General features: G+C 37.9%; 1 protein-coding gene across 2 annotated transcripts in view; it reads right to left on the bottom strand.

The window, feature by feature from the left end:
• The window catches only part of HPSE2 (heparanase 2 (inactive)), a 766,947-nt gene that overhangs the window by 273,796 nt on the left and 480,985 nt on the right, over positions 1-12,166 (bottom strand). The gene's annotated exons all lie outside the window — the stretch shown is intronic.

The following is a 12,166-nucleotide window of genomic DNA, read 5'->3' as shown; positions in this document are numbered from 1 at the left end:
AAAAGCATGTTTTAGGGCACAAAAAAAGCACTAGATTAAGATATAATTGTCATTACATAGATGTTACATAAAAGTTTACAAAAGAAAAACAAGAAACTGACATAACTCTAAATAGTAATTCTTCATGCCTTTACATAAAAACTGATAATTAGGAATAGCCAGTTCCCAAATGAGAAAATGAAAACAATAAAATAAGCATTTTGTTAAGTAATTCCCATTTTCCAGGCCACAGGCTAATCTGTAAAGATACTAAATATGAACACGAAGATTCTATCTCTGTCTTCATGGAGTTCATATCCTAACTGGAAAGACGGTCCCGTTTAGTTCTGTAACTACCTAAATAAAAAAGCTTACCCAACAATACCACCTATGGGTATATATCCAAAATAAAGGAAGTCAGTATATCCAAAAGATTATGTACACTTCAACATTTATTGTAGCAATATTCACAATAGTCAAGATATGGAATTAATCTGTACCCATCAATGGATGAATGGATAAAGAAAATGTAGTATATATACACATGGAATACTATTCAGCTATAAAAAGAGTGAAATTCTGTCATTTTCAGCAACACGGATGGAACTGGAAGATATTATATTAAGTGAAATAAGCCAGGCACAAAAGGACAAATATTGTATGTTCTCAAACACATGTAGGAGCTAATGAAAAAGTGGATCTCATGGAGGTAAAGAATTGGTGGTTACCAGAGGCTAGGAAGGGAAGGGGAGAGGGAAGATGAAGAGAGGTTGGTTAATGGGTACAAAAACACAGTTAGAAGGAATAAGTTATAGTGTTCAATAGCAAAGTACTGTGACAATAGTTAACAGTAGCTTATTGTATATTCCAAATAGCTAGAAGAGATTTGGAATGTTCCCAACAGAAAAAAATGATAAAAAATTGTCATAAATATGTACAACAAATATGTACAATTATTATGTATCAATAAATTTTTAAAAAAACTTAGACATTGGAATAGTTTCATAAAACAGAAGTTAGTCATCATGATTTATAAAATCAACATAATTCATTCCAATCATTATTTATACAATGCTTTTCAATGGTTCACAATTACAATTATGCATGTCTTTTTTTTTTTTTAAATTTATATTTTTAATTGCATTTTAGGTTTTGGGGTACATGTGAAAAACATGCAAGGTTGTTGCATAGGTGCATATGTGGCAGTATGATTTGCTGTCTCCCTCCCCTTCACTTATATCTGGCATTTCTCCCCATGCTATCCCTCCCCAAGTCCCCACCCCCCCGCTGTCCCCCCTTCCCCCCCAACAGACCCCCGTGTATAGTGCTCCCCTCCCTGTGCCCATGTGTTCTCCTTGTTCAACACCCACCTATGAGTGAGAACATGTGGTGTTTGATTTTGTGTTCTTGTGTCAGTTTGCTGAGAATGATGTTTTCCAGGTTCATCCATGTCCCTACGAAGGATGTGAACTCCTCGTTTTTAATGGCTGCATAATATTCCATGGTGTATATGTGCCACATTTTTCCTGTCCAGTCTATCATTGATGGGCATTTGGACTGGTTCCAGGTCTTTGCTATTGTAAACTGTGCTGCAATGAACATTCGTATGCATGTGTCCTTATAGTAGAACGATTTATAATCCTTTGGATATTTTTATGTTGGATGACCTTAAAATCAGTTGTTGAATAAGACAGATACTACTCATTCAACAAGTATTTATAAGGCACTTACTATATCCCTAGGTTCTGAAGATATAGAATGAATAAAAGTGATGTGGTCCTGACTCTACTCTGTGGTTTATCATGGCTGACAGATATATAAACAAATGTTATCATCAATTTGATAAGTGCCATAGCAGAAAAACACAAGGACATGCAAGGACAGAGAAGGTCCTAAGAAATCCTGCCTGAACATGTCAGAGATCTAGAGAAAGGGGAAACAAGAGGAGAGGGTGGTATTTTTAACAGAATGACACAAAATAAAAATATATAAAGGTACAAAAGAGTATGGAATCTTCCAAAATTTACATATATTATACTTTGATGTAGTTAGATGTAATTAGAAAGCAAGGGTTTGGATTTCAAACAAGAGTGACTTGATCAGATGTTGCATTAAAAAACAAAAAACTACTCTGTAATCCCAGTACTTTGGGAGGCCGAGATGTGCAGATTACTTGAGGTCAGGAGTTCGAGACCAGCCTGACCAACATGGTGAAACCGCATCTCTACTAAAAATACAAAAATTAGTCGGGAGTGGTGGCACACGCCTGCAATCCCAGCTTTCAATCTCAAGAATTGCTTGAGCCAGGGAGACGGAGGGTCCAGTGAGCTGAGATTGCAGCACTGCATTCCAGCCTGGCCAACAGAGCGAGAACCTGTCTTAAAAAAGAAAAGATCCAGAAATCTATATGGTCAATATGGAAAAATTATTAGAGTTTGAGGCTAGCTAGATACCAAGAAATCACTTAGGATTTAAAAAGATAAGGTTTAAAATAAAAATGAAAAGAAGATGGAATATGAGGGGTACTAAGAAATCAGAAATTGCAGTACTTAATAACAAATCGAGCGTGTGAACAAAGGAGAAGACTGATCTAAAATGTCTTCCATGTCTGGGTCTCAGGCAAAATGGTTATTGTGTTACTAACCAAATTTGGGATAAGAGGAAACAAGACAACATAAGGATTTGAAAATGCTGAGTTCTTTTCATAGTTAACAGAATTCAAGTTTAAACAACCATGCAACATGATCTTGTATTAATTAAAATAGGGTACGTTAATAAAATTGACCATGTCCATTGCTAGAAGATATTGGGAAAAAAAGATATACTAATACACTGCTGCCCTGCAACCTGAAGAAATTGTTCTGAAAAAAAAAATTGGCAACGAATATAAAAGCCATAAAAATTATCATATACTTTGACCAAGAAACCCAAGTTTTTGGAACATAGCCCAAGGATGTAATTCAAAAGAAATAAATAACCTATTTGTATAAAAATGTTTCTAGCTGTGCTGTATATTACAAGTGAAATTTGGAAACAGTCCAATGCCCAATAGTAAGGGAATGCTGAGGCAGATTTTGGTGCATTAATGCAATGGAGTATTTTATTGCTATTAAGAATGACAACATGAGAACTATGTAGAAATAAGGAAAGGGTCATGTGAAGCAATGAGTAAAAAATGCAGTACTCAAAATGATGCATATACAATGATCACAAGTTTGTAAAATTATATCTGTATAACCAGGAGGATTAGAAAGGAATACAGAGCTGGTAATTTAGAGTGCTGACATTTTTGTTATTGTTAGTTCAAGTTGCTAGGGATGTTTATGTGTTTCTAGGTATATTTCACTGTATATTTAGTACATATACATTAACAGAGATAAATCTCTATTTTTTTCTGACACATAAAAGAAAAATTCCTGATCAGTTTCCTTGCCTTAGGTGATTTTCTCTAGTCTCTTGAGTCCTATTTTTATTTTTGGATATGGTAGAAATGGTGACCACCATTTGCCACCACAACACTCTAGTTACATACTCATTTCTTTATCTGTTGCTTATTATTGTGTCCAAGAGTCTTGACTTGCTCATAATGAACCAGCATCTATGTGTTCACATTTATACCCCATACACAAAGTGGGATGTCTTGACTACACTTAAGATACTGGGCAGAGGCTTCTCCTAAGTATGACTTTTTCTACCTCTTACATAGAGAAATATTTGTTTCTCACCTTTTGTTACCCTGGAAGAATTGCCCTTCCATCTAATGGAGGTTAAGCCCTCTGGATTCCATTTTTTACAGCCTTAAAGGACTTCTCACTTGGCTATATACTCCTTCTCTTCTCTTGTATCATCTAGCTCTTCTTCTCTCCTCTCAACAACCTACAAACCTGTTTTAGTATCTCCCACATTAAAGGGGGAAAATTCCATCATCTTCCTTGACCACACATCTTCCCTTATTTTTCTACTTTCCTTCACAGTAAAGATTGTCCTAAGGGTTGTCCACATTATCATTTCTAATTTCTTACCCTCCATTTATTCTTTTAATTATTGCAATCCAACTTCTATTCCCACTACTTCTCTAAACTATATTTCTCAGTTACGAGTAACCTACGTATGCCAAATTCAAAGACCCTTTTCTGTCTTCTTAATACTTGATCTCCTGAGTCCCTAGAAGCACTCCTTCCTTATTCAAAACTTTGTTTCCTTCATTCCTGTGCACCTCATGTTCTCCTTTTCCTTTCCCCTCCAAGGCCATTCTTCTTTTTCTACATATCTAAACGTGTGAGTTCCTCAGAGCTCTCTACTAAGCCTCTGGCTCTTCTATTTTTATGCTCTCTTCAAATGATCTTCTCTATTCTCATGGCTTTAAATTTCATTTTCTTTTTTTTTTTAAATTGTACTTTAGGTCCTGGGGTACATGTGCAGATCATGCAGGATTGTTGCATAGGTACACACATGGCAAGGTGGTTGGCTGCATTCATCCTCTCATCACTCACATCTGGTATTTCTCCCCTTGTTATCCCTCCCCACCATCCCCACCCCCCACTGTCCCTCCCCTAGCCTGCTCCAACTGTCTGCAGTGTGTGATGCTCCCCTCCCTGTGTCCCCATGTTCTAACTGTTCAACACCCACCTATGAGTGGTAATATGCGGTGTTTGGTTTTCTTTTCTTGTGTCAGTTTGCTGAGAATTATGGTTTCCAGCTTCATCCGTGTACCTATGAAGGACACGAACTCATCGTTTTTTATGGCTGCATAGTATTCCATGGTGTATATGTGCCACATTTTCCTTATCCAGTCTCTTGTTGATGGACACTGGGGTTGGTTCCAGGTCTTTGCTACTGTGCTGCAATGAACATATGTGTGCATGTGTCTTTATAATAGAACAATTTATAATTCTTTGGGTATATACCCAGTAATGGGATTGCTAAGTCAAATGGTATTTCTATTTCTAGGTCCTTGAGGAACTGCCACACTGTTTTCCACAATGAACTAATTTGCACTCTCACCAACAGTGTAAAAGTGTTCCTATTTCTCCACATCCTCTCCAGCATCTGCTGTCTCCAGATTTTTTAATGATCGCCATTCTAACTGGCGTGAGATGGTATGTCAATGTGGTTTTGATTTGCATTTCTCTAATGACCAGTGATGATGAGCATATTTTATATGTTTGCTGGCCTTATGTATGTCTTCTTTTGTAAAGTTCTGTTCATATCCTTCGCCCACTTTGATTGGGTTTGTTGTTTTTTTCTTATAAATCTGTTTTAGTTCTTTGTAGATTCTGGATATTAGCCCTTTGTCAGATGGGTAGATTGCAAAAATTTTTTCCCATTCTGTTGGTTGCCGGTTCACTCTAATGATTATTTCCTTTGCTGTACAGAAGGTCTGGAGTTTAATTAGATCCCATTTGTCTATTTTGGCTTTTGTTGCCATTGCTTTTGGTGTTTTAGCCATGAAGTCCTTGCCTATGCCTATGTCCTGAATAGTTTTGCCTAGGTTTTCTTCTAGGGTTTTTATGGTGTTAGGTCTTATGTTTAGATCTTTAATCCATCTGGAGTTAATTTTAGTGTAAGGTGTCAGTAAAGGGTCCAGTTTCTGCTTTCTGTACATTGCTAGCCAGTTTTCCCAACACCATTTATTAAACAGGGAATCATTTCCCCATTGCTTGTTTTTCTCAGGTTTGTCAAAGATCAGATGACTGTAGATGTGTGGTGTTGCTTCTGAGGCCTCTGTTCTATTCCACTGGTCTATGTCTCTGTTTTGGTACCAGTACCATGCTGTTTTGATTACTGTGGCCTTGTAGTATAGTTTGAAGTCAGACAGCATGATGCCTCCAGCTTTGTTCTTTTTGCTTAGGATTGTTTTGGCTATGTGGGCTCTCTTTTGGTTTCATATGAAGCTTAAAGTGTTTTTTTCCAGTTCTGTGAAGAAGATCATTGGTAGCTTGATAGGGATGGTGTTGAATCTATAAATTACTTTGGGCAGTATGGCCATTTTCACGATGTTGATTCTTCCCAGCCATGAGCATGGAAGGTTTTTCCATATGTTTGTGTCCTCTCTTATTTTGTTGAGCAGTGGTTTATAGTTCTCCTTGAAGAGGTCCTTTACATCCTTTGTTAGTTGTATTCCTAGTTATTTTATTCTCTTTGTAGCAATTGTGAATGGGAGTTCACTTTGGATTTGGCTCTCTGTTTTTCTGTTATTGGTGTATAGAAATGCTTGTGATTTCTGCACATTGATTTTGTATCCTGATACTTTGCTGAAGTTGCTTATCAGTTTCAGGAGATTTTGGGCTGAGACGATGGGGTCATCTAAATATACAATCATGTCATCTGCAAATAGAGACAATTTGCCTTCCTCTTTTCCTAATTGAATACCCTTTATTTCTTTTCCTTGCCTGATTGCTCTCCCTAGGACTTCCAATACTATATTGAATAGGAGTAGGGAGAGAGGGCATCCTTGTCTAGTGCCAGATTTCAAAGGGAATGCTTTCAGTTTTTGCCCGTTCGGTGTGATATTGGCTGTGGGTTTGTCATAAATAGCTTTTATTATTTTGTGATATGTACAACTGATACCTAGTTTATTGAGAGTTTTTAGCATAGAGGGCTGTTGAATTTTGTCGAAGGCCTTCTCTGCATCTATTGAGGTAATCATGTGGTTTTTGTCTTTGGTTCTGTTTATGTGATGGATTACATTTATAGACTTGTGTATGTTGAACCAGCCTTACATCTCTGGGATGAAGGCTACTTGATCATGATGAATAAGCTTTTTGATTTGCTGTTGCATTCTGTTTGCCAGTATTTTATTGAAGATTTTTGCATCGATGTTCATCATAGATATTGGCCTGAAGTTTTCTTTTTTAGTTGCTTCTTTGTCCGGTTTTGGTATTAGGAAGATGTTGGTCTCATAAAATGAGTTAGGGAGGAGTCCCTCTTTTTGTATTGTTTGGAATAGTTTCAGAAGGAAAGGTACCAGTTCCTCTTTGTATGTCTGGTAGAATTCGGCTATAAACCCATCTGGACATGGACTTTTTTTGTTGGTAGGCTATTAATTGCTGCCTCAACTTCAGCCCTTGTTATCGGTCTATTCAGGGATTCAACTTCTTCCTGGTTTAGGCTTGGGAGAGTGCAAGTGTCCAGAAATTTATCCATTTCTTCCAGATTTACTGGTTTATTTGCATAGAGTTGTTTGTAGTAACCTCTGATGGTAGTTTGTATTTCTCTGGACTCAGTGGTGATGTCCCCTTTATCATTTTTTATTGCATCTATTTGATTATTCTCTCTTTTCTTTTTTATTAGTCTGGCTAGTGGTCTATTTTGTTGCTCTTTTCAAAAAACTAGCTTCTGGATTTATTGATTTTTTGAATGGTTTTTTTTGTGTCTCCGTCTCCTTCAGTTCTGCTCTGATCTTAGTTATTTATTGTCTTCTGCTAGCTTTTGAGTTTTTTTGATCTTGCTCCTCTAACTCTTTCAATTTTGATGATAGGATGTCGATTTTAGACCTTTTCTTGTTCCTCATGTGGGCATTTATTGCTGTGAATTTCCCTCTAGACATTGCTTTAAATGTGTCCCAGAGATTCTGGTATGTTGTGTCTTCATTCTCGTTGGTTGCAAAGAACATCTATTTCTGCCTTTATTTCAGTGTTTATACAGTCTACATTCAGGAGCCAGTTGTTCATCTTCCATGAAATTGTGTGGTTTTTGAGTTAGTTTCTTAATCCCGAGTTCTAATTTGATTGCACTGTGGTCTGAGGGACTCTTTGTTATGATTTCCATTCTTTTGCATTTGCTGAGGAGTGCTTTACTTCCAATTATGTGGTTGATTTTAGAGTATGTGCAATGTGGTGCTGAGAAGAATATATATTCTGTGGATTTGGGGTTAAGAGTTCTGTAAATGTCTATTAAGTTTGCTTGGTTCAGATCTGCATTCAAGTCCTGGATTTCCTTGTTGGTTTTATGTCTCATTGATCTGTCTAATATTGACAGTGGAGTGTTAATGTCTCCCACAATTATTGTGTGGGAGTCTAAGTCTCTTTGTAGGTCATTAAGGACTTGCTTTATGTATCTGGGTGCTCCTGTACTGGGCGCATATATATTTAGAATACTTAGCTCTTCTTGTTGCATTGATCCTTTTACCACTATGTAATGCCCTTCTTTGTCTCTTTTGATTTTTGTTGGTTTAAAGTCCATTTTATCAGAGACTAGGATTTCTACCCCTGCTTTTTTTTGCTCTCCATTTGCTTGGTAAATCTTCTTCCATCCCTTTATTTTGAGTCTGTGTGTGTCTTTGCATGTGAGACAGGTCTCCTGAATACAGCACACCGATGGTTCTTGGCTTTTTATCCAATTTGCCAGTCTGTGTCTTTTGATTGGGCATTTAGTCCATTTACATTTAATGTTAATATTGTTATGTGTCAATTTGATCCTGCCATTTTATTATTGGTTGGTTGCTTTGCCCTTTGGTTGGCATAATTTCTTCATTACCTTCTTGGTCTTTACCTTTTTTTTTTTTTTTTTTTTGCAGTGGCTGGTACTGGTTTTTCCTTTCTATGTTTAGTGCTTCCTTCAGGAGCTCTTGTAGGGCAGGTCTGGTAGTGACAAAATCAGCAATTGCTTGTCCATAAAGGATTTCATTTCTCCATTACTTATGAAGCTTAGTGTGGCTGGATATGAAATGCTGGTTTCAAAGTTCTTTTCTTTAAGGATGCTGAATATTGGCCCCCACTCTCTTTTGGCTTGTAGGGCTTCTGCCAAGAGACCTACTGTGAGTCTGATGTGCTTCCCTTTGTGGGTGACCCAATCTTTCTCTCTGGCTGCCCTTAGTATTTTTTCCTTCGTTTCAACCCCAGTGAACCTGATGAGTATATGCCTTGGTGTTGCTCTTCTAGAGGAGTATCGTTGTGGTGTTCTCTGTATTTCCTGTATTTGAATGTTGGCCTGCCTTGCCAGGTTGGGGAAGTTCTCCTGGATAATATCCTAAAGAGTGTTTTCCAGCTTGGATTCATTCTCCTTGTCATCTTCCAGTACACTGATCAGGCATAGATTAGGTCTTCTCACATAATCCCATATTTCTTGAAGGCTTTGTTCATTTCTTTTCACTCTTTGTTCTCTTTTCTTGACTTCTCATTTCATTTCATTGATTTGATCTTCAATCTCTGATATCCTTTCTTCTGCTTGATCTATTCAGCTATTGAAACTTGTGTATGATTCATGAAGTTCTTGTGCTGTGTTTTTCAGCTCCATCAAGTCATTTATGTTCTTCTCTAAGCTGATTATTCTAGTTAGCATTTCATCTAACCATTTTTCAAGGTTTTTAGTTTCTTTACACTGGGATAGAACATGTTCCTTTAACTCAGAGAAGTTTGTTATCACCCACCTTCTGAAGCCCGCTTCTGTCAATTCATCAAATTTGTTCTCCTTCCTGCTTTGTTCCCTTGCTGGTGAGGAGTTGTGATCTCGTAGTTGGGGAGAGACATTCTGGTTTTTGATGGTGTCATTCTTCTTGAGCTGGTTTCTTCCCATCTCTTGGATTTACATAGTTTTGATTTCAGGTAGCTACTTGGGGAGGTGGCCTTTCCTTTGTCTGCCTGCAGAGGCGCTGCTGGGCTGCCACAGATTCAGTGGAGCTGCTTCGTCTTTTATTTAATCAGGAAAATTATGCTGGCTTCTGTAATGGTGGCTTCCCTTCCCCCTGCCGAGCTTGATAATTCCTGGTCGCTTTCCAACTGATGTTCTGGGTGGGTACCTCTGGAGTGAGAGTTTTTTAGGCTGCTGGGCTTTGTGTGGGGTGCTGAGGAGGATCACCCTGTCATTTGGGCTGTTTCCCTGCATTCAGTTATCCTTCTTTCTGGGGGGCGGGTAGCTCCATCCCACCAACTTTTTGGCTTTCTCAGCGTCAGCCAGTGCTTTTGCCTAGATTTATGCTGACAGCCCCAGTGCCGGCCGAAGTTGCTGTTCTGCCCTGTTGATGCAGTTCACTGAGGCTTTTCAGCCCGGCAAAGATCCCCTGTTCTGTGGGTTGTATAGGGCTTGGGTGGATCACTGTATCCGAACCAAAGTCCCAGATGGGGAGATCCCCTGGTCCTCTGATAGGCTGCACATACCTCCTGGGTGGGGCAGTGTCCCACCTTGCCTCAACTTGCTCCATTTGGTTTATACCCACTGTCCAACCAGACCCACAAAATGAACCTGGTACCTCATTTGGAATTGTGGAGACCACTTATCTTCCACATCTCTCTTGCTGGGAGCTACTTTCCAGAGCTGCCTCTTTTTTGGCCATCTTGGGATCCAGCCTAAATTCAATTTTCATGCTAATGATTCCCCAGATTAATATCTCTAGCAGATACCTTGATTGTTTGTCTCATATTCAGTGATATTCTTGACGTTTCCATTTTGACTCCAGCATAATAAACATAACATGAAAACCAAAGTTATGATTTTCTTCCCAGAACCAGTTATTACCCAGTCTTCCCATCTCAGTAAATAACAATAGCATCTATCCAATTACCTACAGATCCATATGTCACATTATCATATACTTATCCAATATATCATCATGTCCTGTGAATTCTATTTTTAACAATATGTTACAATGCTACCATCCTACTCCAGGGCCCCATCCTTCTTTCTCTGTACTCATGCAGCAGCCTTATCACCAACTTCCCTGCTTTACCTCCAGTCCATCTCTTACATACTAGACATAATATACTTTTTATATAAGAAATCATTTTCTTCCAGTTTAAAAACGTTCCATTTCTTCCCAAATGTACTTAGAAGAATTTCTAAGCCCTCATTATGCCTATAAACCCCTATGTAGCGTGACTCCTAATTACTTCTTTACTATACCTTTCTCTAGCCAGCCTGGCCCTTTGTTCATCCACAGGGCATTTTCTTTCTGCCAAGAACACTGATACTGTTTGCTTCCCACTTTTGTCTAATTAACTCCTACTCATCCATTAGATTATGTCTTAAATATCTCTTCCTCTTATGTGTCACTTCTTTAGGGAACTCTTCCATGACCTCTCTAACCCAATCAAACCCCAGACCTTATAGTCATTTATAGTACCATGTACCTCTCCTTGATATTGTCTTAGTTTTAAAAGTAGTTGATTAATACCTATGTCTCCTTTACCCTAGTGAGTAATCCATGAGGGCAAAGAAAGTATTTGTTTTTGTTTATTATTAACCCAGTTCTTAATATAATACCTGGAACATAGTAGTTGCTCAGGAAACATTAACAGAGTGAAAGAATAATTAATATAGGGTCATGCTTACTGAGAGGATATTATGGATCCTATGAAAATACATTAATCAAGCCATTAAATAAAAAGGATAATTCAAAAGAATATATTGACTTAAATGTTCATTATTAGCTCTGCTGATTATGTTTCTTAAAAAAATGTAAAGAAAGTCTATACTTATGATCTTTATGCCCTAATTATAACAGGTAAAATGAAACCAACCACTCCATCTCTATTCCACTCACACATTGCTAACAAAAACATACAAAGAGTAATTTCAAAGTTCAGTGAAAATATGTAAAGGGAAGTCCAGAGCTGTATTTGTGAGTAGGGGCCAAGGTAATAAAATTTTTCTACAAAAAAAAGGAGAAAATGCTCCTGATAGAGAAGGGGAGAATAATGAAGGGTGGGGAAAGAATAGGAGTTCAGTAAGCAAGAGCTCAGGGACTTGTGTAAAGAAAAATGCCTTAAATTTCATTTAAGTCCATATATTCTTCATTCAGATTGTTAATGTTGTCACAATGTACATCCTCTACCTTTTCAAACCTTCAGTAATGTCTATTATGTTCAAAGCTTAGATCAAGACTAAATCACTAGGAAAGGGTGGAGTGAATCACAAGGACCATCCAAGAGATAGACTTCCCTCTTTTCATGTATCTTTATTTATACCTGTATGGCACTTCCCTAACCTTACCTAGTCTGGATACTTCACTGGAAAATGCCTTACTTGTGTTTAAGTTTGCAGAACTCACCATACTTATTCTAGCCTATGAAAAGATGTCATGTAAATAGTATGCCTTGGTGCACAGGGTACCATGTACCAGATGAACTCCTAACTCTCCCAACCTCACTATTCCTACTCTCGCTGCACCAGTTACATCTCCACTTTGGGCCTTGGATTCAACATTCATCAATCTTCCACATACCACCATGGCTCCATTTGACCACAATTC

The sequence above is a fragment of the Aotus nancymaae genome, unplaced genomic scaffold (genome assembly GCF_030222135.1).
Source record: "Aotus nancymaae isolate 86718 unplaced genomic scaffold, 86718_ANA_hifiasm-v0.15.2.pri h1tg000010l, whole genome shotgun sequence".
In the NCBI taxonomy this organism is placed as follows: domain Eukaryota; kingdom Metazoa; phylum Chordata; class Mammalia; order Primates; family Aotidae; genus Aotus; species Aotus nancymaae.
This window is presented reverse-complemented; position numbering and strand designations above follow the sequence as displayed.